The sequence below is a fragment of the Adiantum capillus-veneris genome, chromosome 13 (assembly GCF_014529385.1).
Source record: "Adiantum capillus-veneris isolate H3 chromosome 13, ASM1452938v2, whole genome shotgun sequence".
Classification (NCBI taxonomy): Eukaryota; Viridiplantae; Streptophyta; class Polypodiopsida; order Polypodiales; family Pteridaceae; genus Adiantum; species Adiantum capillus-veneris.
This window is the reverse complement of record NC_140943.1, coordinates 57,849,247-57,876,560: the sequence shown is the minus strand read 5'-3', so window position 1 is coordinate 57,876,560 and position 27,314 is coordinate 57,849,247. Positions and strand designations below refer to the sequence as shown.

Sequence of the window (27,314 nt, the reverse complement as noted above, 5' to 3'; positions counted from 1 at the left end):
AGACTGTAAGGCACCTGTTATGCAGAAAACGGCACTAACAAAAATTCTGCACAAAATGACGAAATAGCATGTGCAACACTACCTGTAGTGGAAACGGAGGCCGAAATGAGCCCAAATCAAAAATCTGAGCAGACCTAGCTCTACGAGCTATCCCGAAATATTTGTTGACCTGCGAACGCTCGCCAAAGCTCATTGAAATCGGAGAAAGTGAGCAGGCGTGTGTGCTGGAGCAACTGGCGACTAAGCCGGGGAGGACGTAACCTGCTCTGATACCAATTGTTGGAATTAGGGTTGCACAGAAATGCACACAACTTGGAGAAGACGATGGAAGTTGGCTTTAGACAAGTGACAATGATTAGTACAAAAATAACTCAGTCTTAGAACTATTTTTATACATTGCTTTCAGAATGAGGTCTCGTCCTAGTGTAGAAATACAGTGGTCTATTTAAGTGTATGTTCCAAGAAATGACAAGAGCTTGGTAGGCCAAGGAAAGACATTTGCTTTAAGCCAAAAAAACTTCAAGAAAGGATAGAGTCCTCACCTGAATCCATACAAACAAGACAACAGATACGTTAGCCTTGAATGTGTTTTACAAGTGTCAACAAACTATATCAGTTGTTATCCATGTGCAGCTTACAACTTTTTTTACATAAAACAAGCATCCAAGTGTATATGTATTTCAATTTTGTAAAAAAATATTTTTAAAGCTTGTAAAATAGGTCATTACCCCTTTGAATTATGGTAGTAATTATATGTATGGTTTCTATATAGCCCAATTTTTAATAGACCTTAAATAGATATTTACATATATATCATTCTGATCAGAAGGCCGCCACCCCTTCCGATCCAAGTGTCTTAATACCAACATCAGCCCAAAGTTACTTTGTGCCTACTCCTCAACCATACAACATCAAAAATTACATTGCAAGTTTGTCATGCTCTTACTTAATGTAGCAAAATTAGTCAAACAGCTCATCTAGACTAATCAAGTGTACGTGGTAACCCTCTTACCACCTCCATCCCTAAAACCATCAGGAAAAACATAGTAGCCTTGTCCTCAGCATCAGATACGACCCTCAAAAAACACTGTGTAATAAACAATTGTTTGTTGCTTGGTTTAGGCAAAAGAAACTCGGCTAAGCATATCAAGCCAAACAAATCCACTAGCTTAGATTGCATAAGAGGTACCAAAACCAAAAAAATAACAAAATTGAACCAAAAATTGTAATGAAGCCATGCCTTATGTGAAAAACCCATTAAATCCAGTCTGTCCAGTCATGACATTGTTATCAAAACCCTCCATCATAGTATGCAGTGCGAACCAAACCATAGTGCACAATACACCACTCCAGATGCAACACCATTATAACTCTAGCAGCCCACCAATATCCAGGTATCAAATACAATAGAGGCCCATCAAACCCGGTCCCTTTATATACAATGGTTCCAATATACCCTCACCCCAAAACTCTGTGTCAAACTCTACACATCAGCTCAAAGACACAAGGGGTATATCAGACTTGCACCCCCTCTCCATTCACTTGGTATATCTCATACCAACTAGGACGTAGATGAATCCCTAGTGCATCTTGCCCTTTAATGGCATCAGCGCGGCTAAAACCGCAGCCAATAGCCCAAAATGGTGAGTTAGTACTAGAAATACGAGCCAATACTTAGGCCTCAGATGCATTACCATGCTTACCTATGAAGTGCATGGGTATGACCCAATGCCAATTACCCTTATACATCAAAAAGATGGCCAAATCCTAGTTTTTTCAAAAGTATATGCCAGCCAAGGCCTTACTTCAAAAATACCTACAGTTGTGAAGTCATATATCATAAGGCATTGGAATCACAAAAACCCTTCTTAATTATGAAGAGCGCAGTTTAAACCCCTAAATTCAAAGCATAAACAAAGTAAGGTGCAGTAAATCGTAGGTAGTTTAATAAATTTAACAGATAATAATAGCACAGGTACTAAATGGGTACTTGTCAAACCATAGTGTATTAACATCCAACATATAAGATTATATAGTGCAACATAATAAGAAAAACAGAGCCCACCACAATGTACGCATCACATTACCATCCAAGCATGAGAAGAATCTATGCTTGAAAAAACCAAAACATGAGATGTTTCCGATAAGGTACCGACCTACGAAGTGACCCCTTGTTCCACCAATTCCATGGTTATACAGCAGACAGTTGAACAGAAGATGCCCTAAAAAACTCTCTTTCACATACACACACAAAACGCAAAGGACAAGTCTAAGTGCGTGGCGTAGAGCAACCCTCACCTCATTTTAAATAGTGAAGTATATCCGGCTGATGAACTTAGTAGCGCCAGTAGCAGGGAGGATACATTCCATGCTTGGTCATTAGTAGGTTAGAATCCCGAGACTCATGCTCTAGGTGGTGGTTCCCATGAGAGCTCCATTGGGAGAGGGCTAAAGAGCTCGACGCTCGCATGTATAGCAGAGAGACTGAGGCACGGAGTTGTGCATAGTAGCCAACAAAGGTTTAAAGATGTAATAAGAATACGCCATGCGCCCCATTGGGGTTATGTAAAGAAACAACCAACACGTAGTTTTTACCAAAAGAGGTCAAGCTCTCTAATGAAGGGATTTATCCCACGGAAAATAAGTGGATTCCCTAAGGGGAAAACTTTTTAATTTTTCCAGAATAGGTCATGGACTACTATGTATACAAAGTATTTACTAAATTTATATTGTGCGCCTATTCCAGGGTCTTTTTTTTGGTGGAAAAAATCCCCCACTACTTGTCGGGCGGTGAGATCTTGTTTGTAAGCTGACCTTGTCAGGTGTAGAGCTATAACTGTATTGGTACTCAAATGTGTGTGTGTGTGTGTGTGTGTGTGTGAATCTATGCACTCATGACTCATGCTCATCATTGTTGCAAGAGGTCGTCAAGGCTCTTTGCATCCTTCTTCACAAAGGCTTTTCACACTTGCCACAACAACTTCTTCACCTCCCCTTTTGCAAGCAATTCATGCCCCCCCCCTTAGATGTACACATGCTTCACCACGTGTGATGTGTGAGGTATAGAGAGAGTCCCCATTTAAGTTTTTCTTTAGGCATACTAGGCTATGCGGGTGAGCACAGCTTCACCATTCATGTAGAATCTCATATTTGCTTTATTTGATGTCTCATAGGCAAGCACGCCAGATGAGATAAGCTTAGGGAAGTTGGACGAGTAGGCCTCATTGTGCTCTATTTCCTTTGTCATGGCATGGGCCACTCGAGACTGTGAGGTATGGTTTACCTATCATGCTTTTTGAGTGCAAATCCATCAGATATAACGTTAAGGATAACTATGTTTCTTCCTTACTAGGTAATTAGTTTCCACTCCTTGGTCCTTTGAAGAGAAAATTCTACCGTTTTTTCTCTTAAAAAGAGATAGAGAAGAAGAGAGCTTCAGCTCTGCATACACCAAGAGAAACACACAACATATAGATGGAGGTGGAAGTTTTCTTCTTCTACTTCTTTACTCAGAATCGTAAGATAGGTCTATAAAACATGACAAGGAAATATAATATAGTGGAGTAACTATGTACAATGGTCAATGTGAAACCGCTAGTAAGTGAGCTCACAAGATAAGCATCCATTGCTCCTTCTGATAGGTAGATCTTGTCATTGTGAAGTCCAATAGTAGTAGAAGTGGAAATTATCCTTGTATGTTCTACCTTGTGCAAATGATAAACATAGGAGAAAAGTCATCTAGGTTTTACCATATGCTAGGCATGATATCTACAACATTCCCTCAATCTCAATGTCATCTCTTGTACTTCAAGGTCCCCTAGAAATTGCCACATCTTCTTTGCTTCTAGGGCCTCCATGAAGATGGGAGAAAAGTAATTCAAGCTTCACCATATGCTAGGCATGATATCTCAACATTCCCTCAATCTCAACGTCATCTCTTGTACTTCATGATTATTCTAGAAATTGCCACATCTTCTTTGCTTCTAGGGCCTCCATGAAGATATGTGCAATTGATCATTTTTCCTCATGCACCTAAGGTTGGTGTTGCCAACCAAGACCCCATCTCTAAAGAAGTGGTAGTGCATATTAATGCACGTAGTTCTTGCATAAAACACTAGGTTTTGCACCAATTGTAATGTGCTTAACTTGTAACATTGATATGACAACCGACGTCTCAATCTGTATCCTCGACTCTCCAAGTAGCATCTACAACTAGGCCACCTCACAAGCTTCTATGTTAGTACCCCTATACTCGACCTCTATACTTGAGAAAGCAATTGTGGGTTGCTTCTATGTTAGCACATTCTACCATTGTATGATGGTTTTTGGCATATTAAAACATGCCTTAGAGGAAAAGGAAAAAAGGTGTACAAATTTTAATTGCCTTTGTTTAGTTTGTAAATCAGTCGCTTCATTTAAGAGCCTCGTAACTTCCTTTTCAATTTTTTTGTTTTAAAGGTCTTTCTTTGATTTGTAAATTGTCCCTTCATGTAAGGGTCTCAAGAATTTCTTTTCAGCTTTTCTCTTTTGAAAAGCCAACATGACCCTTGACCTTATTAGTAAGCGAGTGTTGATAGCTAAAATAACCAATTAAATCAAGAGCAATAAAATAAGTTTAGGTGGTGTTAAATTATAAAAAAGGCCTTTAGCAGTTATTACACTAAGTTTGTTGTTTGTCATAATTATAAACGAAAACAAGTTGATGCATTATTTTGTTCTTTGGTGTGATAAGAAATTGTTTTAGTATTTTTTTCATTTAATGTAAGAATACACTTTACATAAGATCTCTTATCACACATAAAAACAAACTACCTTCCAAATCAAGCTACTCGTGGTAGAAAAAATCAACAAATGGATTAAACAAATTCAAAACGTAGAAAAAAATTACAGTGATTTGAAATAAATTATAAAGGAAAACAAAGATAAGAAAGAAATTCTTAGAATTTTAGTTAAGAAACCTCCCTATATCTCCTTTCCCTAGGGAGGAGGGATTTGACTACGTAGTCATTTCGTGCCCGTTGGAGGGGTTGTTTACCCCTTTGTCTCTTTTAGATATGAGGGAATACAAGTTGAGCCTCAATGTAACACACTTAGGACCGCCGAAGCATTTTTTCCCTCACTAGGAGGTTTTTCCTCTCGTGCATTGTATATACGTCCATCATTCTAGGGCTAACGTATCTTTCTATTGTCCACTAAGCAATACATTCTTTGTTGTGTGCCTTGAGCTTCTTCACCTTCTCTAAGCTATGTGTGTTTCCCTACAACCCAAATTTCAACAATTGGTATTAGAGCAAGTTGTGTCCTCCCGGGCAGCATCGCCAACACCACCCGCCTGCTCACTTTCTCTGATTTGGGTGAGCTTTGGTGAGCTTCAGTAGGTCGATGAATACTTCGGGTAGGCTTGTAGAGTTTGGTTTGCTCCGAATTTTGATTTGGGCTCATTTTGGCCTCCATTTTCCCTACAAGCAGTACTGCGTAGGCAATTGTCTTTACATCAAGTGCAGTCACTCACCATGGCTGACAACAACGCAGATGTTTTTAAGATGTTCGTTGCGATGGATAAACTAGATGGGGATAACTATCCAATGTGAGCTTACATGATGACACATGTTCTTGTGTCAAAGGGCATTTGGAATGTTGTGCAAGGCATTGATGTACGTCCACCTTCTGTGGATACAGGCTTTGTTGAGGATGGTGCAGGTTTTGGTAGGTCTGTAGCTACTAGTGTTGTTTTGCTTACATTTCAACAGGCTTGTTGGGATGTTAGAGATATGCAAGTTCATGCATTGATTGCATTATCTATGAATCTCACTATTACTCCTCACATTCGCTCAATAAAATCAATTAAATAGGCTCATGATACTCTGGCTAATCTTTATGCAAGTCGCACAGAGGCTAAAATTGAATTGCTCCATGAGGAGCTTGAGTCAAAGATTATGAAAGAGGAAGATTACATGGACACTATCCTTGCTGGTATCAAGGATATTAATGAGCAACTCATTTTTGGAGGCGAATTCATTTCTAATACTTCACTTGTGCAGACTGTTCAGATTCTTACCAGACTTCTGCTAGTACTTGGAGACTTATTACCCAAGAAACCCCTCAAGCTGTCAAGTTTGATGCATTATTCACATTATTGTTGCAAGTCACTTTCAAGAAAGAACGGGGGTAAATAGTATACAGTCGAACAAGATTTTGTTGTTGCTCAAAGAAAAGGTGGTAACAGCAATGTAGCCACTTCTCATGGTTCTTCAATGAGTGGCAAATCACATGTTCCTAATGCTTCTACTGGTAGCACTTTGTTTAGGAATTTTGGTAAAAAGGGCAAGAAGAAGATGTGTTGTCATTATTGCAAGGCTAATGACAATGAAGCAATGTCCTAAGTTGAAGGCAAAAGAGGCCAAGAAGAAAGAGGCTTGCTACACTACAAATGCAGTTATTAAAGAATCTTATGGGGAAGGACATTGTGATGTTGATGTAGATACAGAGTGGCATTTAGTGCAGAGTGTACTTATGATCCTTCTGTCCATGATGCATGTATGTTAGTTTCTGCAGAATTACATGTGTGGTACTTTGATAGTGGTGCTACAAAGCAGATTACTTCACATTGTGACTTGTTTACCTCTCTCAAGTTTGTCCCCCTCATGGGAATACAGCCACTTACGCCAACAATGTCTCTTATCCAATAAAGGGAATTAGAAAGATTGTGCTAATTGCTGCAAATGGCAGTTCTTTCGCACTTGTTTTGGTGATGAAATAGTTGCATCTGGCATTTTTTATCGTGGGCTATATAAGCTCACTTTGTATGACAAGTGTGGGCAGAATTTTGCAAATTCAGTTGTGGATTCAAAAGACTGTTTCAGGTGCAAAACTTTGGCATGCATGTTTTGGGCATCTGCATTTGCAAAAATCTGATATGGTGACTTCTTTACTGCCTCTTGAAGCATGCTTGTGAAGGTTGTATTTTGGGTAAGATGCAACATTCAAAGTTTCCAAAGGATGGTTCAGTAAGGGCTACATGCATGTTGCAACTTGTGCATAGTGATATTTGTGCGCCTACGCAAACTCCATCTTTTGGCAATTACCTATACTTTGTGACTTTCATTGATGATCACTCTAGGCATGCATAGGTGTATCCGCTTAAATCTAAGTCGAAAGTGTTCATGTGCTTCAAGCAATTTCTAACTATGGCTGAAAATTTCTCTAAATGTTGTATGGGAACCCTCCGTTCAAATCGAGGGGGGGAGTATATGTCTCATGAGTTTAATGCATTTTTGGCTAATTGTGGGATAAAACACCAATGTATAGTTCTGCATACACCTCAAGAAAATGGAATTGTTAAAAGGAAAAACATGTCGCTTATTAAGGATATGACACAATGTATGGTCAAGAGCCAAGCTTTTCCACATTCACTTCGGCTTGAGGCTATCATGTGTGCTACTTATGTACTTAATAGGTGTCCTATCAAAGCCTTGTGGTCTATGAATCCTTATGAAGCATGGCATGATAAAAAGCCATTTATTCATCACATGTGCATTTTTTATTGTTGAGCTTATGCTTTGCTGCCACAAACACAACACATGTAATTGGATGATAAAGCTGTCAAATGCACTTTTTTTTGTTACAATATTGAAAGCAAAGATTACATGTCATACTATCTACAACAAAATGTATCTTGGTTGCATGAGAAGATGTGTTTGTGAAAGATTCTTTTCAACCTTTGTTATTGTGTACCAGAGACAGTAATGTAAGCTCACACGATATTTATGACACTTTGTTGACTCTTTTTAATAGTGAAACTTGAATGTACATTTGAATGAGGCAAATGTACAACCTATAGGGGTTTTCAAAAATGTTACGAATCATCCTGTTACTGATGCAGATGTACATGATGTACTTGATGTGGAAAGGGCTGAGAATGAGGAGGCTAAAGGTATGCCAAAATGGCTGGTGCATACTTTGTGTGACAGTAAATTGAATGCACCTATGTCTAGTCGTACTCATTCTTAATGTGGAAAGGGCTGAGAATGAGGAGGCTAGAGGTATGCCAAAATGGATGGTGCATACTTTGTGTGACAGTAAATTGCATGCACCTATGTCTAATCGTACTCGTTCATGTTCTCGCCATGCATCTTATACGTCAGATTATTATGCTTTGGCTCTTTCTAGGCTATGTGAGGTGAGGAGGAACCTCTTTCTTTTGAAGAAGCACAGAATTCAAAAAATTGGATGGCTGCCATGCAATCAAAATATGATGCACTTATAGAAAACAACATATGGACTTTATGAGTTTTGTCTCCTAGAAAAAAGGCCATTGTTACAAAGTGGTTTTACAAGATGAAATATAAGTCAGATGGTGAGATTGATCGCTACAAGGCTCGACTTGTTGCAAAAGGTTATGCACAGCAAAAAGGCATTATTATGAAGAGACCTTTGCTCCCACTTGTTGTATGACTACCATTTCTTTTCTATGTGCATTGGCATCTCATTTTGGGTGGAATGTACATCAATCAGACATTGTTAGTGCTTTCTTGAATGTTGATATTTTGGAGGAAGTTTAGGGTCCGAGGGAGGGGGGCCAACAGAACAGACACAGATTCGGTCTCATGCGTATAATATGCACAGTGAGAGCTCAGCCGGTTACATGCGTAACAGTGTCAGAGGACACATGCCACGCATAGCCCATTCGCATTCCAATACGAACTTCGCTTGCTGACCTGGCATATTTCCATTGCTCGAGAGGTTAATTACGGATGCTGACAGGGCCTGCAGTGATTGGCAATGATTGCGAGAGGTCGACGGACTCATTATGAGTGCTGACGGGGCTTACATTAATTGGCAATGATCGGCGAACATTCCGTGCGCTGACATGGCAAGCAGCCAGCAGGTTTCCGTGCGCTGAGCTGGTAGAAGTTCATTGAATGCATGGCAAGAACGTCCTGCGTGCTGACCTGGCAGAAATCGAGCGACTGCTGCAGGCGATTCTGCTGAGGAAACGCTAGTGGATGGACGGGCTAGATTCTCTGCCCCCCGACCTCGGACCTTGAAGGATATGCATAGAAATTGATTATCTTTTGCATTGCGCTCCTTTATTTAGATCTTGCAAGTTGGTCACTATAAACCTTTTAGCATTGGCATCACTCTTAACCGCTTATCATAGCAAAGGCTTTTTTTAAGCAACACACATGTTTTTAGTCGTGTTGAGTGGATTAAGTCCAAGCGTTTGCTACGAAGTTTGAGGTCGTTTGGAATCCACTGGAAAAGTGAAACATTTAGAGCTGTCCATGTCTACACGCACAACTTCCCAGAGGAAGATAACATCCTCAATATAAATTAATGAGTTGGAATAAAAGAATGACTTCAATGTCCTAAAAGGTTGATGTATTCCGTCAGTTTAAAAGACATACACCAACTTAGATTACATTATGAGCTAGGAATGGTTGGAAGCTTTCAATGTAAAACTCTGTTAATCAAATCACGGACAAGCCCAGCCTCTCTTAGGAGGACATCGTCCCTTGCCTGGTGGGAATCCAATTTCCCCAGGTTACAGTGATCTATATTGATTAATGTCAGCAATTAAAAAAGATAACCAATGCACAAACAGTGCTAAGAAGGGAGTTCATGGCATCGCCCTTCAGCAAATATTAAGCCATAAAAATACATTGAAGAGACGTGCAAAAAAAGTTCAACGAGCAACGCAACGGCAAGGCCAGGAGGACTCTATTAAAAAAAAAATCATCAGCTAGGACAGTGACGATCTGCGAAAATAAGACAAAACCGCTCATACAGTCCCAGAATCATCTTTGGATAATGGTCACTTGTTAGTCGGAAAAATTGAGATAAATCACCAAAACACATCTCTAAAATCAACTTGCACACATCACAAAGCACAGAACTTTGACCATAAGCACCATCAAAGGTAAATGTTAAAACTATCTCAAAATCTGACAAAAATTCCCTTGTAATAAAGCCTTCCTATGCAGATGCTTTGCCAACATAGCACAGGTGCTTATAGGCAACAATAGATAGCATGAAATCAATGAGTATCGTTGGTCTCTCATAACATAAATAATTATAGTGATTATTACCATAATTTTAGTCTATTACATTGGTACAATATCAAAAATAAGATGCACACTGTGTGCGCGCGCGCGCGCGTGTCTGTGTTGTGGCTGCAAGTCAAGATAAGAGATCCAAAGAGAAACTAAGAAAGCCTTCATTTTCAAGGGCTCCAAATATCACAGGTCATCGTCCCGGAAAAGAAAAGGCCGGTGTAAGCATTCTCGATTCAACTTTATCCTCCTACAAAGGTGTAAACTATTTACTGCCAAAGGCAGCAGCTCCCACCATTTCAGTACAACCCAGACTCCCATTTAAACGTCTCTCACATAGTGAGAGGACTGCCATTGGGCTAAAGCATTCCCCTTTTAACTTGAAATGCCGCTCGGAGTTGAACTTGGTTTAAAAGCGCCCACACAATCACTTCAACCACTAGGTACAGAAGTGAAGGCAATGAATGACAAATCAATCCCTCAGCTCACTCTCTAAAGATGACACTCTTGGTCCATCTATTGTTGCCAAAGGCAGCCATAAAATAGAAGGCAGCACAAACAGAAAGCGCAATCGATTGAATATACACATGGCTATGCAACAAAAGGGAAACACATTTTCACAGGAATGACCATACAAGTATGGAGTCCACTGTATTGTAAGAGGCTCACACTAGCTGGCTTACATAAGTAAACTTTAGCTGCTAGTGCTTTTTGGCTTTATGAAAGGGTCGGGTATGACTGCATTTGTCAATAAATCTAAATGCAGGCACTGCAGGTTCATAAACAAGCTTGCAACTCATGATTTTTTTACATTATTGATATTGATATAGACAAATCTATGTAAGCAAGCGTAGTGTGTAATGACAGTAATACCTGTTGCTATTGTTGCACAGGTCTTTCAGTGTTCTTTCACAACAAATCAAATATCGCAGTAGAAAACTCAAAACATCTGCTCACGTATAGCAACAAACCACTTTGTAAAAGCATCTTGACCTGCAGTGTGGCTCAAGTAATTTCAAATCAAGCCTCTCTCTCTCTCTCTCTCTCTCTCTCTAAAAGCATCTTGACCTGCAGTGTGGCTGAAGTAGTAATTTCAAATCAAGCCCCCCCCCCCAACACCCCCCCTCTCTCTCTCTTTGGTAGAAAAGGAGCTGTATTCTGTGTACATAAGAGACCTCGGGAGATGCTCAATGGCCTATTGAAACCGGCATGTAGCTTTACTAAAGGGCGGTAAACTTTGGCTTTCACCCAAATTATACGTTGTTTAAGTTTACCTGTACTTTACAACACGAAGTAATTAAACCTGTAACTGGAATTCACCACTTCAAAACACTTCACGACTTGGCGGCTAGAGCGCTCCTAAGTAGACAGTGACACCTTGTTGGCCCCGAAGGTTGGGGCCCCTTTTGGTATTTCTTTGTTCCAATTGAAGTAGGAGAAAAACCAATAAACTTTTACGAGCTGTCCCAGTCCTATTGGGCTGAAAATTGGCTAGTCTAGCTTGATTTCGGTAACATAATGATAGTAGAAGGCTTCAGAGACAAAATCCCCATGTACTACATGACTTTCCACGCAAATTAGAGCACTTTTGCAAACTTGGCGAGAAAATACAGCATGCTGGATTCTCTGTTTTCAGCCTCTAAAACACTCCAAAACACCTGTTTAGCAGTTCCCTAGCTTCCCCAAAGCTCTTGGGACCTTTAGGCATCAAAAAGGGTCAAAACCCTAAACCTGAAAAAAATTACAGCAAGCTGCGATTCTCTACTAACAAACGCATCCGTAGCAAGCCCTCGAGTCCCTGCACCTGTAGGGCTACTTGCCCTTTGATTTAGACGAGAAATCACACTACATCAACCTGTACCTACTGGGGATTAGCAATTAGCTAATCCGGTACCTATGCAAGAGACTCTTGCCTCAGCAATCACACATAAACCTACAGAATTATACATGCAAATGAATAGCCCTTGAGCTCCGCATGACAATTTTGTGTTCAAAAGGGTGCACAAGAGCGGAATCATCGTGCTACATAAGACAGAGAAAAAGGCAAGCTTTCCATTAAAGCTGTAAACCTACACCCACTACTCACACACACTCTGTAGTCACTTAATGAACTCAAATCAGTTCCTCCCTTGCCTCTACTTGATTTTGGGCGCTCCCCTTGCTGAGGTGTCCTTGCAGATGGCTCTAGAGCCGCTAAGTGTCCACTTTGCCCTTTTGGTTTAGATTCCTAGTACCCACCAACTTATGAAGTCTCGGCTAGGACCTAAATGACTTTAATTGACCCTAGCCACCCTTTTACTAGTCAGATTTTAGTGCCGATCAGCCCAACCAATGTTCGGCCATTTGTGACTTCAAAAAGAGGGTCCCAAAAATTAAATAAAAATCAAGGGAAGAAAACCAACAAATAAGGTTAGTGTTTTTCATAGTCTTGTGACATATCCCCCTCTTGAAATCGCAAATGTCCTCGATCGCATGATGGAAGACTATGTGTGGCTAGATCATTGCGACATAAGGTTATGGTAGAAATGTCCCACCGTATGCAGGGCATCGTGGTATAGATGCGACAGTGAAAGCGGTTGAGACATTCTTTTATTGGACTACTTCGAGGAGAGATGTGGATGCCTTTGTGCGAGCATGCGTAGTTTGCCAAAAGGTCCAGTTTGACAGGCAAAAGGCACCACTGTCTATTCTAGATAAGCCATCGGAAAGTATTGCTATGGATTATTTCTTTGACCTTCCGAGAATACCGACAGGGAATGATGGTATATAGACAATTATTTTGTGTGTTCGGAAGAAAAATCTGATGAGAGAGCACGATCGTTCATGTACAAAGTCTAACTCCTTATGCATAGACTCTTGCACAACGTCCTCCTGTCGTGACTCACTAGAGCAAGACCGCTCTACCTATCTATCCTGCATAGAAGTATCTCGCACAACTGACTCTCTGCTTTTCTCAGTCACTAGCAAAGCATGCATGTCTGACTTTGTCACCTCTCTGTGTGACTGCTCAAGTCGTGCCCCAACTGTGTGCACAACGAGCTCACTACTCTGCACTCCATGCAAAGCACCCTGCAACCCATAAGCAAAAGATACTGTCCGAGTCTCTTGTTTAAATACCATGGTATGCCACCTCGTATGACGAGCCTGTTTTGGAGAGGTTTGTTTAAAACATGGGCACTACGCTTACGTTCTCATCCTCATTTCATCCACAAACTGATGGACAATCAAAAGAGGCTAATTGTCTTAGATCTGGTTAAATGCTATGTGTCAGACAAAAAAGGCAAGTGGGAACAATATTTTACCTATGCTTGAGTATGCATACAACAATACGGTGCATTCGTCAATAGGAAAGGCACCCTTTGGAATTGTTGAAGGTGGCAAAAAGGATCCTCCCATTTTGCACACGAAGGATAAGATTTTTGAAGCAAATTGATATGTAGAGAATATGGATGAAATGTATAAGAAAAATAAGCTTTGCCTCGGAGAAGATTGAGACAAAGTAGGAAAGGGCCGTTGACCGTCATCGACGTGAAGTGTTGTTTTATCCTGTGATTGGGTTCTTTTGCGGTTTGAAAAGGCATGATTAAAGAAGATGGAAGGTCAAGGTAAGGAGGTTTCCTAAGCTCAGCATGCGTTACTATGGGGCCTTTTCAAGTACTCGGTAAGATCAGCGATATTGCTCATGGTTGAAATTGCCTGACTCTTGGAAGATTCATTATGCGTTTCCTGTGAGTCTTCTAAGCCCTTTTGTGGGTGATGTGCCGAAAGATATGCCAGATAAAGTTCACCCTGAAGTTGAGGAACTTGATGAGATCTTGGTGCCTGAGAGGATTTTGGCACATAAAGAAAGAAAAGTTAAGGGAAAAGTTGCAAGACATTATTTGGGGAAGTTTGGATGGAAGAAAGTGAACTGGTAATGTATTGCAACTTTATCTTGAGGCCTTTGGTTTACAACCCACGTATGCCCCAACTCAACGTGCTCAAAAGAGGGGTGATCCTTGAGCTAGCACTTCACATGTACAAATTTCACTGCAATAGAAGTGTACATTGCTTAATAAGCATTACACGTATAATGCTCACTCCTATGATAAACAGAAATGACAAAACTTTGACGGTTTCATTAAGTCATTTGTATCTATGTTTCAAAACCTTTCTTGTGGATACATGTGATGGTAAAAGGGTGCTAATCACATTAAAACGTCTATGGCATGTATATTTTCCATGCATCATCATAAAGTTATTCCCTAAGGAGATAGCGCTCATGGCATTATGCATTTAACGATTGTTCAAAGATCCTTGCAAAATCTTCAACATTAGCATAATGTTCCTTCATGACACATGTCATCAAGCTCATGATAATAAAGATTTGAAACAGGTAAAATTTGTGGCTTTCTTAACGACGCATCCGTCACCACATTCTTCTTGCCTTCCACATGCACAATCTGAAAGTGAAACATAGAGAGAATGTTTGCCCCATAGCATATGCTTTTTAGATAAGTTTGATTGTCTCAAGAAGTATCGCAACTCTGGTGATCTATCTGGACAACAAAATCAGCACCTAGCAGAAAGTGTTTCCAACTTGAAAGCGCATGAATCACAGCGAGTAACTCATAGACTTGCATAGTCTTTTCTCGCCCTTGCAAGCTTCTGTTTTCATAGGCTACTACCTGACCATCTTGCATTAACATTGCACCAATACTATTGCCACAAGCATCACACTGGACCACAAATGACTCCCTGAGATTTGGTAAAACAATTACTGGATCCGAAGCCATCTTTTCCTTCAAGAGATTAAAAGCTGAAATTTCTTTTTGAGTCCATTTGAAAGTGACCTCTTTCTTTTGCAAAGCATGTAGGGGTGAAGCAATCTCGTTAAAGTTTAGGATAAACCTTTTGTAGTAGAAACACAATCCCAAGAAGCTACAGACATCATGCACATTGCATAGTATTCAAATCTGGCCATGCCTTGATTGCTTCAACCTTGGTAGGATCCATCTGGACACCATCCTTTGACACTATGTGGCGTAGAAAGTGGATCTCTTCCAAGAAGCATTCACGTTTCTTGGTGTTGATGACTCTAGAGATGGGACAATGGGTCTATCTGAGGATACCCAAGGATTCCAAGACTATGCGAACGAGAAAGCATTATAAGCTTTCAGCTAGATATTGTGATCCGTTCTTGATCACAAAGAAAATTGGCCAAGTTGCCTATAAACTGGCTCTTCATTCAAATGTTAGTGTACATCCAATGTTTCATGTCAGCCGCCTTAAAGAAAAATTAGGCGAAGCCAACACTGTTGTGCCTATCGAGGAAAATGTATGGCAAGATATGCAAACTGAGTATATTCCTCAAGAACCAGAGGCAGTTTTCGATCATCGTACCCGTCATTAGCGCCAAAAGACTTATGACGAGTACTTAATTAAACGGAAGGTCAATCTGAAAGGTTTGCTACTTGGGAATCAGTTAGAACTTTGAAACCTCAATATCCCGACTTCATTGATGAGGACATCTATGGTTCTTAAGGGGGGAAGTATGTTATGTCCTGCTCATAGGAGAGGGGATCTGGCCTAGACATCATCGGGATGTGCGTCCAGTGTCCGAGCGGACGTAGTGTGAACATAGTTAGTGAGGTCGGCCATTATTATAAAAGGGAGGCCAAGGCTTCATTTGCGGTTATCGACCCCCACTGGCAGAGTGCCAATGGTTAGCCCATGAGGATAGGAGTGCGCGAGGTCACCCCGAGAAGGTGAGGCCGGGTGGTATGGGACGCTCGGTCTTACAGGTGCACGCCTACATCCTCGGACGCTGGCCCAAGCACGAGAGAGATGCCGAAGAGAGATGCCGGATGGTGGCTAGGGTCGTGTGGTTCGTCGGAAGCATGTCTGTAGGCGGTCCGTGTAGCCGGGAGATCCACTCTTGTGTTCGTTTCACTACCCCTACTGTATCTACTTCGGCTATCACTTCTGTAATTAAAGATCATTTTTCTGCATACTTAGATTTTTCACGTGATGTTCCACGTAATTGTCAATCAAATTTATCTGTGTTAGATAAAGAAAGGTCACCATTTTTGCGAGAGTTTAATGACTATCTGATTCATTACCGTCACAATTGCCGTATGATAGATTTGGTGCCACGGTGTAGCCTACCAAACAGACCTCCCTACAGGGTTAGTGCGGCTCAGCAGAAAGAGATTATGGGCCAAGTTAAGGAGCTTTTAGAGAAGGGGCTGATTCAGCCTAGTTCTTCACCTTTTTGCTCCCTAGTGCTCCTAGTGCAGAAGAAGGATGGCTCTTGGCGCATGTGTATTGACTACCGCGCGTTGAATAAGAATACCATCAAGAACAGGTTTCCTATCGCAAGGATGGATGATATTCTGACCGTTTAGAGGGTGCTGCTATTTTCAGCAGGATAGACCTTAAGGGTGGGTACCATTAAATTCGTATAAGGCCAGAGGATGTGCACAAGACTGCGTTAGGACGACATTTGGTCTCTATGAGTTTTTAGTGATGCCATTTGGTCTTATTAATGCTCCTCCTACGTTCAATAGGATGATGGACCGGATTTTCCGCTCACATCAAAAGTTTGTTGGCACATTCTTTGATGTCATGATAGTCTATTCGAAGAATGAAGAGGAGCATAGGCGTCACTTGACCATTGTGTCCGAAGAGCTGCACACTCACAGGTTACATGTCAATCCTAAGAAAAGTGAATTCTTCTTCAAAGAGATCCACTTTCTTGGCCACATAGTGGCGAACGATGGTGTCCAAATGGATCCCGCAAAGGTTAAAGCTATTAAGACATGACCAGACTTGAAGACTATGCACGATGTCCGAAGCTTCTTGGGATTGTGCTCATACTATAAAAGGTTTATCAGGAATTTTGCAGAGATAGCTTCATCTCTTCACGCTTTGCAAAAGAAAGAGGCCACTTTCAGGTGGACCCAAAAAGAGATTTCAACTTTCAATCTCTTAAAGGAAAAGTTGACTTCAGATCCCGTGATTGTTTTACAGGATCTCAAGCAATCATTTGTGGTCCAATGTGACACATGTGGCAATAGCATCGAAACAGTGCTAATGCAAGATGGACGGGTAGTAGCTTATGAAACTAGAATTTTGCAAGGGCCACAGAAGACTATGCAAATCTACAAGAAAGAGCTTTTGGTCGTGATTCATGCACTTTCTAGTTGGAAGCACTACCTATTAGGTGCTGATTTTGTTGTCCACACAGATCATCAGACCTTGCGATACTTCTTGACACAATCAAAGTTATCTGAAAAGCATATGCCATGGGAAAACATTCTTTTATGTTCCACTTCCAAATTATGCATGTGGAAGGCAAGAAGAATGTGGTCGCCGATGCGTTATCAAGGAAGCCACAAATTTCAGTTGTTTCAATTCCTTATCATCATGAGCTTGATGACATGAAGGAACAATATGGTACTGATGAAGATTTTGCAAGGATCTTTGAACATTTGCAAGATGACAACGCCATGAGCACTACCTCCTCAAGGATGGTTTTATAATGATGCATGGTAGACTATGTGTCACTGGGCCATTGCGACATAAGGTTATGGTAGAAATCCATGTCCCACCGTATGCAGGGCATCACAGAATTGATGCCACGGTAGAGACATTCTTTTATTGGCCTACTTTGAGGAGATATGCAGATGCCTTTGAGGGCATGCCATGATTTGCCAAAAGGTCAAGTTTGACAGGCAAAAGGCACCAAGGTTATTACAGCCACCACCAATTCCAGATAAGCCATGGGAAAGCATTGCTATGGATTTTATCTTTGATCTTCCAAAAGAACGCCGACAAAGAATGATGCTATATGGACCATTATCTACAGGTTCAGCAAATAGACCCATTTCCTTCCTGTCAGGAAGAAGATAAAATTTGATTGATGACACGGTTGTTCATGCACAATGTGTTTAAGTACCATGATATGCCACAATCAATTGTCAATGATCGTGATCCTCGCATGATGAGTTTGTTTTGGCGAGGATTGTTTGAGAACATGGGCACTACGCTCAAGTTCTCATCTTCATTTCGTCCACAAACTGATGGACAATCAGAAGAGGCTAATTCTATTGTCTTGGATCTACTGAAATGTTATGTCAAATAATACGGGCAAGTGGGAACAGTATTTGCCTATGCTTGAGTATGCGTACAACATACAATGCATTCGTCCACAGGCAAGGCACCTGTAACCGGCCCGTAGGGCGGTAGGCGTTGGCTTTCACCCGAAATTCTTTACTTTATACACACACACAGAGCACTTTGCAAAGAGAACCTGTAATGGGAATTAACACTTAATCGCACACACGGCTCGGAAGCTAGAATGCTCCGAGCAGACGCCGACAACCTGTAGGTCCCAAAATTGGCGCCCCTTTCGGTATTTCTTTATTCTTTAGGAGGGTAAATTACAAGGTAAGGTCCTGGGAATCCTTCACGTGTATCCACCTAGATACCATTTGATTTGGCCAAATTTCGGCAGCATAACAGCCCCAAAACTTGCGCGAAACCAATTCCCCTGCTGGAACTCGCTTGCACTGTCGTATACCCTCTGATTCCTGTCCAAAAACAATAAATTCAGCACGCTGTATTTACTGGTTTTTGCCCTGTTTTCAGTCCCAAACAGTCCCCTAACTGTCCTTTGCCAGTGGGGCACGATTCCCAATGATCCTGGCGTCCGTATGGCTGAAAAACAATGAATTTACAGCGCATACACAGCGCTGATTTTGCACCTGTACAGTGAGGTTATGACCCTCACCAGTGCCTGCTTTGGAGCAGCAGTTAGCTACCCCTGTTCCTGCTCAAGGAGGCTCTTGCCTCAGCACAAAAGCATGAACCCACACAACTGTACATCAGTCAAATGAGTAGCCCTCTTGTGGGGCATCACATAACTGCACGTAGGGGGGAGAGAGAGAAGTGTGTAGTGTGCAGGGCATCACTCCTAGCACCACACTGTACATGAGAGGGAAAGAAAGCACTCCATAGCTCTTAACCTGTGACAGGCTCTCAATGAAGCATCCTCCCAGCATAAATCGAGCGCCCTCTCTTCTGCCCTTGACCTGTAATGCATCTGTGAACAAATAGATGCAAAAAGGAGAAGATTTCCATGGCTGCCAAAACCTGCGTATCGCTGAAAACGCAGCAAAACAGCCCTGTAAACACGCATCTGATGCCTTCCAATGCTGAAAATGAGCTCCTTGGACCTAGGCAAAGTCATAGGAAGCTCAAAAATGGAGAGAAATGGCTGAAAATCCAAGTTAACAGCCTCCAAAACTGCTCTCAAAACTCAGTTACGAGTTCTCTTCTCCCAAACTTGGTAAATTGACCAAAAAGTGCCACTTGGCACTCATGCATGCAATTTCCCCGCATTGGGTTTCCTGCTTAAAAATCTCTCAACTGGTGCATCAGTTGACTTTGCAGCAGAGTACTAAAATGTTCCCTTGGTCATACCGAAGGTAATGACACGAACACATTTCACGGCCCAAAATAGCAGTTCCCTAATTTTTAGGAGATGCTTCCGTCGGGCTCTCGCTGGTCTTCTGACCATCTATCCTCATTGGGACCGCATCCAAAAGTGCAATGTGGCCCACCTGTCGAATACTTTCTGTTGGTGATCCCACCTTGACTTTATGCCTTTATTGAGTTCACTTCCTAGTATCCACCAACTTGCTAAGTGCGACGGGGGGGACCTATATGATCTTGCTCTGAGCCTAGACATCCTCTTACTGTACGAATTCCAGTGCCGACCAACTTCCCGTCTGCGGGTGAAACTACCGTTCACATTGGCCATACAATGTCCGACCATTTGCGACTTCAAAAAGAGGGTCTCAAAAATAAAACAAAGATCATTGAAAAGAAACCAACAACTAAGGTTAGCAATTGCCACGTCCTCGTGACAGCACCTTTTGAGATTGTTGAAGGTGGCAAAAAGGTTACTCCCATTTGCATACAAAGGACAAAATCTTTGAGGCAGATGGATATGTTGAGAACATGGATGAAATGTATAAAAAAAATCAAAGTTGCCTTGGAGAAGCCTCAAGCAAAGCAAAAAAGGGTTGTTGATCGTCACCAACTATTGTTTTCACCTGGTGATTGGGTTCTATTGAGGTTTGAAAAGGCAAGGTTAAAGAAGATGAAGGGCAAGAAATGGTTGTTTCCTAAGCTCAGTATGCGTTACTATGGGCCTTTTCAAGTACTTGATAAGATCAACGATGTTGCTCATAGGCTGAAATTGCATGACACTTGGAAGAATCATAATGCGTTTCACTTGAGTCTTCTAAGACCCTTTTGTTAAAGTTTTGGCATCTCAAGTCAACTGCCCAATGTGATCCCATTATTTAGTTTGGCTTTTAGGTATTTATTTTACTTATTTGTCAAAGTCTTGGGTAGGGCAATTTATTGAGGTTGCTATATAAGCAACCCCTTGCCTCATTGTATACACATTCAGTTATTCATTGCCAAGGTTGATTGGTTCAAGAGACTCTCTCTCTCTCTCTCTCTCTCTCTCTCTCTCTCTCTCTCTCTCTCTCTCTCTCTCTCTGAGTAAAGCAGGGATGCCCACTGTCCCCTACTTTATTTGGTATGTATATAGATGAGGTATCAGATTACATTGATAGAGAGGGTGATAGAGGTGCTCAACTTGCAGGGTCATGGATCCCTTTGTTGTTATATGCAGATGATATTGTATTGATAGCAGAATCACCAGATGGAATGCAGAGGCAGTTAGATGCATTACATAAATTCGCGGAGGACAGCGAACTGTCGGGCGGTAAATTTGGGTAAAACCAAAGTTATGGTGTTTAACAGTGGGTTAGGAGATCGGCACCTACATTTGCATATGGCCAGGATACAGTAGAGTACACAGATGCATACACATACCTTGGTGTGGTATTTACAGGACCGAAGTTTACTCTTAAGAAAGCAGCGGATGCTAGATTGTCCAGAGCCTCTGCGGCCTAGGGAGGGTTGGAGAGGATGTGTTCACAAGTGCAGTTTCAAGAACCACGAACAAAACTTTGGCTCTTTGATACTGTGGTGGCTTCGGCTATGCTTTATGGGGTCCAGATTTGGGAACCATCTGTGGATCACGATAATTGGAAGTCAATGGAGAGACCTTTGGTATCTATGATTTCCCGAATGATTAGAGCCAAGGCCACCGTACCACACGCGATTGCCCGAGCGGAACTAGTTGCCCCTCCGATAGAAATTGAAGCTCTTACCAGATCAGTGTCCTTTATACATGGTTTATGGGATACAAATAATTGCCGATATACTAGATTGGCCCTCGAATCCTCTCGACAATTAGCAATGAAAGGAGATACATCATGCTGGTATGCGCAACTGTCCTCGTGGTTTCAGAGACACGGGTTCAGTATGGAAAGATTACCCCCCTTCCAATACTCTCTTGAGGTTCCATCACTGGCAATCACACGAACGGAAATTAATAAAATCATCCGCCAGGATCTTATACAGTTAGACACTAAGAGGACATGGGTAGACCCTACACAAGAATTGGGCACGAAGATGGCCGACTACAAAGAAAACTTCCTACAGCTATCTGAAGATGGTTTTTTGATTCACCCGAGCTACATGGATACCCACCTGTCTCATGGTTTGAGATGTGCTATTGGTCAGATTCGTACATCCTCACACCATCTAGAAATTGAATTTGGCAGATTTAGGGGAATCCCACCTGAGAGCAGAATTTGCAAGTTATGCGGAATGGAGCCGGAGACAGAATTGCACTACATATGCCATTGCACCGTATACTATGAGATACGTGGGCGTTTCCATTGCCTATTCAAAGAAGGCTTTGGACCTCTAGATAGAGTCATGCAATACCAAGATCAAAGGTGCTTAGGCCTGTACCTACTGGAACTACATCGGCACAGGGATAATCTAATGAGAAGACAAAGAGCACTACAACCTCAGAGGCAGATCACAGATTTCTTCGGATCGAGAGAAGCACGAATGGAAGGAGAAGCAAGAGGCCAGCAGCGAGCACAAAGGAGTACCCACATTCATACCAAAGGCACCCTCATTGACAGGGCGATTGAGCTTAGGAAATCGAGACGACCACGACCAAGATGCAGAAGCACACTTCACCGGAGGAGGCTACAACAAAGGATTAGAAGCATTCTAGCCAGACACCCAGAATGCTCCTAAGAAGTCTATCTAATACTTTGTATTTAGTTTTTTGCATTTATTTTCACACTCACACTTTTCAAACATTGTAACATTTTCACCGCTTTTGTATCAGTTTGGTCTCATAGGTCACTCTGGCCTTTTTGAAGACGTTAATATAACATTTCATTTCATTTCATTTCTCTCTCTCCCCCGTGCTCACTCCCCTTCGTCTCTACGCTTCCGCATGGTCGACTTTGACATGGTATCAGAGCTTATTGGTGTAGCTCGTGCTTGAAGCCCTTGTTGTGGAGGAGCAGCTCTCGAAAAAGAGATCCCTTGAGGAGAAGAACAAACCCCTGTCACCGGCTTCCTCCCCAGCCCCCTTTGTCGCTGCTCTTCTTTGACCCTTGCGTTTTAAAACGCAACCCTTAGGCGGCCCTACATTAACCCCTGCAGTTACCCGCTGTACATTTTAAAACGCAGTCAATGTTGCCCGCCTCCATCCTCTGCCGGCAGTCATCGAGCTCCCCCTTTTCCCTTGAGTTTCAGAACGCCGCCTTGCAGTGCTAAGGTAGCGACGAAGAGAGGGTAACGCCCAAACCCCTGCGCATGTCTGCGTTTTAAAACGCCTACCAGGCTACCTACCTAGCAACGAGTCTTTTCTTGCTACATATTTATAAAAAAAACGCCCAAGCCTACAAAAGTCTTCTGTTAATTTTTTTTTAAACAGTGCATTGCTTGAAAGAGGTTCTCGGGGCACGAAAAGTCGGAGCTTTGATTTGTTCGAGGGCTCCCACATGGCAAATTGGAGACGGAGAGGCAAGCAACTTCGGAGTTGAAAAGGCAGATTGTGGAGTAGTTTGGCATAAGCCGTGGAGCAAATTGACATCGTCTTGGACGGAACTCTTAGCCCTTGTTAAGCACAGTTTATTTGGAGCTTTGGATTTGTTCAAGGCCTACCACAGGGCAAACGTCTGAAGTGGCTATCGGTGACAAAGTTTCGGTTTTCAGAGAGGGATATCAGATTGTGCGGAGCCCATTGCATGTGAAATTCCCTTTGCAGTGGAATTGAATCGTCTTGGAACATTTGCGGCTTGGTTTGTACGGCCATTTTTTGGAGTACGAGAAGGTACCCGATTACCAAATCTTGCAGCTTCAATATGTCCCTCCCTTGCTCGAGCGCCCCCGACAGCATTTGCAACTTGGTTTGTACGGCCATTTTTTGGAGTGCGAGAAGGTACCCAATTACCAAATCTTGCAGCTTCAATATGTCCCTCCCTTGCTCGAGCGCCCCCGACGACATCGACTAAAACCAACCAAAAGCTATGGATAACGGATCGTCAACCATCCATTTAGCAGCCTATGCTCCCGTACAGTTCTCAAGGAACCCCACAAATTGTTTGGCTCGAGAAGTCAAAAGCAAATGGCGGAGTTTGCTAGAGGACAACGGCAAAGGTCAATTGGACAACGATGACAGTACCAATACTCATTTAGCTTCCTTGGTACCCACGAGGTACGATCACAGTTGTCATGAATGTGATTCGACACTTTGTTTGGCTCGAGAGTTTGAAGCCAAAGGCAAAAGCAGGAACTCACAAATAGACAAGGACAAAGGCAAGCTGGACAGAGATTGTGTAATAAAGATTTCATAGAGGAGATCCGCATGTCTCGATGTCAGCTTTCTAGTCAAATGACAGGTGTCACCACTAGCCTCAGCCAGAGAGAGGCTTGTGAGTGGCAAAGAGGGGCAATGAATGCTCCCTAAAATTAATTTAGACCCTTGTGTTGGAGTTCAAGTTATCGGTGTTTGGACCTGTAGGTCGGAGTTCAATGGACGTGCATCTGGCAAGGAACCAATCAAACGTCTCAAACACTATGGATGGGCGCACCAATTTATTGTTGTTGGTTAGATCATGGATAGGATGTGTTCCACAGTTTATTATCTTGGAGTTTTATATTTTGGACGTGATGTGTTCATAGTTCACGAATCTACAGTTTAAAGTTTCTACAAAGGTAACCCATGCTCAAGATTGCATTACTTTCAGGTACAAAGTTGAGGAGAGCAACACCGAGGTGTATCCAGTAGTGCAAGGCCTTCTATTGGGGTGTCCATGGTAGCTTCTTCATCAACTTGGTCTCACTATTGATGTCCACTATGAGCTACAGAGAGGGTGTTAAAATTTTGGCATCTCAAGTGGACTGCCCAATGTGATCTCATTATTTAGTTTGGCTTTTAGGTATTTATTTTACTTATTTGTCAAAGTCTTGGGTAGGGCAATTTACTGAGGTTGCTATATAAGCAACCCCTTGCCTGCATTGTATACACATTCAGTAAGCAACCCCTTGCCTGCATTGTATACACATTCCGTTATTCATTGCCAAGGTTGCTTGGTTGAGGAGACTCTCTCTCTCTCTCTCTCTCTCTCTCTCTCTCTCTCTCTCTCTCTCTCTCGCTCTCTCTCCTTGGTCTCTACGCTTCCGCATCGTCAACTTTAAGACCTTTTTGGTGATGTGCCAAAAGATATGCCACAGGAGGATCAACTAGAATTTGACGAGCTTGATGAGATCTTGATACCTGAGCAGATTTTGGCACATAAGGAAAGAGACGCTAAGAGACAGGTTGCAAGACGCTATTTGGTGAGGTTCAAAACTATCCACCTATGGATGCAAAGTGGATGGAAGAGTATGAACTGTCAGAGTCACCAAATGTACTGCAACTTTACCTTGAGAGGCTAAGGGCAGAGACAAGCAGATACCCCATATTTTGCTATTTGTTACTTTCCTCCTAACGTCAGTATATGCATCACCTAGGACAGTCCCCCTTTGCTATTTTTGATAATGACATATATAAGTTTTCCAAGGATGGTGACATTATCATACTAGGGGAATTCAATGCTAGGACTACCCATCATTAGACAATATTTTATGATACTTCCGAGGAGATGCTTAGGGAGCTGAACGTTATAGAGATAGGCCTATCCAAACTATCACAAGATGAGGAGTACAATGAGTATGGCAGTGTAACAGACTTGGACACTCCAAGTCAAGAATCAACTGCGACAGCACCAAATAACCACTTCAAAACAATTCACAGATCACAATAGATTTGCACTGGCCCGGCGGAGTTCCGTGCCTAGAGATATTGGCCCCAAAGACTCGCGCCCCTTTCGGTATTTCTTTTTGTATTAATCAATCATCAAAGTACAAGAGAGCGGTTAGGGTTTCACTCTCAGACTCTGCGTCCAGATGCTCTGAGAAGTGAGACCCTCACCACTTATTTAAAGGTTACAAAGGATGCCCAAAAGCAGAGCCCCAAAAGCTTTTTAAAATAAAAAGCATCTGTTCTCTCTCTCTTAGAGAGTCTTTTCTCTTTTTTTTTATTAAAAAAAGCAAAATTCGCGTCGCTCATCAGTTTCCAAAAAAAAAAAAAAGCCTCCGCGATTTCCGGAAATTAGGGTTTTTGGCAGAAATTAGGGTTTGCAAGAATTTTAGGGTTTCTGTTGTCCGCCACGTCATCACTTTGTGACATACCCCCCTCTTGAAAGCATTGTAATTGACCGCGATTACGCCTGCAAAACCGACAAAAGCCATAAACCGTCTTAGCAGACACTGACTGTTAGTACCTACGTACTAGGAACACACATCTAGCACATGTACAAAATCGACAATCACATCACACGATATCACATGACATTCAACATTCATTCGGATCTTAGACCATGATTTATCGACAATGTAGCTAACAATCACATCTAGGTCCAATCGGGACCTCATCGATGTCCGATTGACTAACCCCTATTGCAACCATGTCTATTCGAGATCAATTAGACCAAAATGCTGCAGTCATTTCGGCTATCAGTTCCTGCACTCACAAGAAGTCAAGAACAAATCAGTATCATTATCAGGAATTCCATTTCATAAAGTCATCCAACAGAATACTATCAGCTCTCAGTATCCCTGAAGCTCAAAGAGACATCAGTGACTTCAGTATCAAAATCGAGGCATCTGTTGACAAGGGAGCGGAGTGACTCCCCTCTTGTGCATCCCACTGCACCAGATCTCTGGCCAAGCTGAATTTCTGGGTTCTAAACCAAAACATCGAGGTAAAGTTTCACAATCCGAGGAGTATCTGCTAGGTCCTCCTCCTCCATCCACTTCGCATCAAATGCAGGAAAGTTCTTGAACTAAACCAAGAACCGCCTTCGGACTTTAACTTTCTTCGTATCGTTATGTGCCAAAATCTGTTCAGGAACAAGGATCTCCTCGTTTTCTTCCACTTCGGGTTGCTCATCAGGCTCCCCATCATCAGGCACATCACCCTTAACAGGGTTCAAGAGACTCACATGCAATGCATTATGAATCCTCCAAGTATCTGGCAGTTTGAATCGGAAGGAGACATCATTTATCTTTTCAGTAATCTGGAAAGGTCCGTAGTATCACATACTAAGCTTTGGAAAAAGCCTCTCCTTTCCCTTTTTCTTTCTTAGGCGTGCCTTCTCAAAAGTAAGAGCACCCAATCATCCTCCTTCAGTTTCAAGTCGCGACGATGGCGATCCGCTGCCTTTTTCTGTCGTTCTTAAGACTCCTGCAAAGTCTCGCGAACCTTGGCAAAAGCCGTATCCAAATCTCGCGAATATTCATCCGCTTCCAATATCTAATCTTTCGTGCTCAGGAAGGATGGAACCTTCGCAGCACTTTCAACAATCTCACATGGCGTCTTCCCCGTCGAAGAGTGTATCATGTTATTGTAGGCAAATTCCACCAAAGGTAAGTTCTTTTCCCATTGAGTCTTCTGATCCGAGATACAAGACTTCAATAAATCTAAAATCACTGAATTGGCAATCTCAAATTGCCCGTCAGTTTGCAAGTGGAACGATGACGAGAACTGCAACCGCGTGCCAATGTTCTCCCAAATTGCCTTCCAAAACAAACTCATAAATCTGGGGTCTCTGTCGGAGACAATCGTCTCAGACGTGCCATGTAATCAGAAAATCATCGTGATCTTTCTGTGTTCTCGGGAGATCAAAAATGAAATCCATTGCAATACTTTCCCAGGGGTGGGTGGGTATGGGTAAAGGCTGTAACAATCCCTGTGCCTTATGCCTGTCAAACTTGACCCTC

At 42.1% G+C, this 27,314-nt stretch overlaps 1 protein-coding gene across 3 annotated transcripts in view; it reads right to left on the bottom strand.

The window, feature by feature from the left end:
• Window positions 1–412: 412 nt before the first annotated feature.
• Window positions 413–27,314, bottom strand: part of LOC147444064 (uncharacterized) — a 45,037-nt gene continuing 18,135 nt past the window's right edge. The window contains exons 6-7 of one of the 3 annotated variants that reach the window (XR_015190099.1): window positions 10,926–11,045; window positions 413–542 (exon numbers count right to left, since the gene is read on the bottom strand). The gene's annotated coding sequence lies outside the window, so the exon portion shown is untranslated. Of the gene's footprint in view, window positions 543–9,910; window positions 10,492–10,597; window positions 11,046–27,314 lie in introns of those variants that run through there. The other 2 variants (XR_015190098.1, XM_086527781.1) reach the window with 2 other exon arrangements.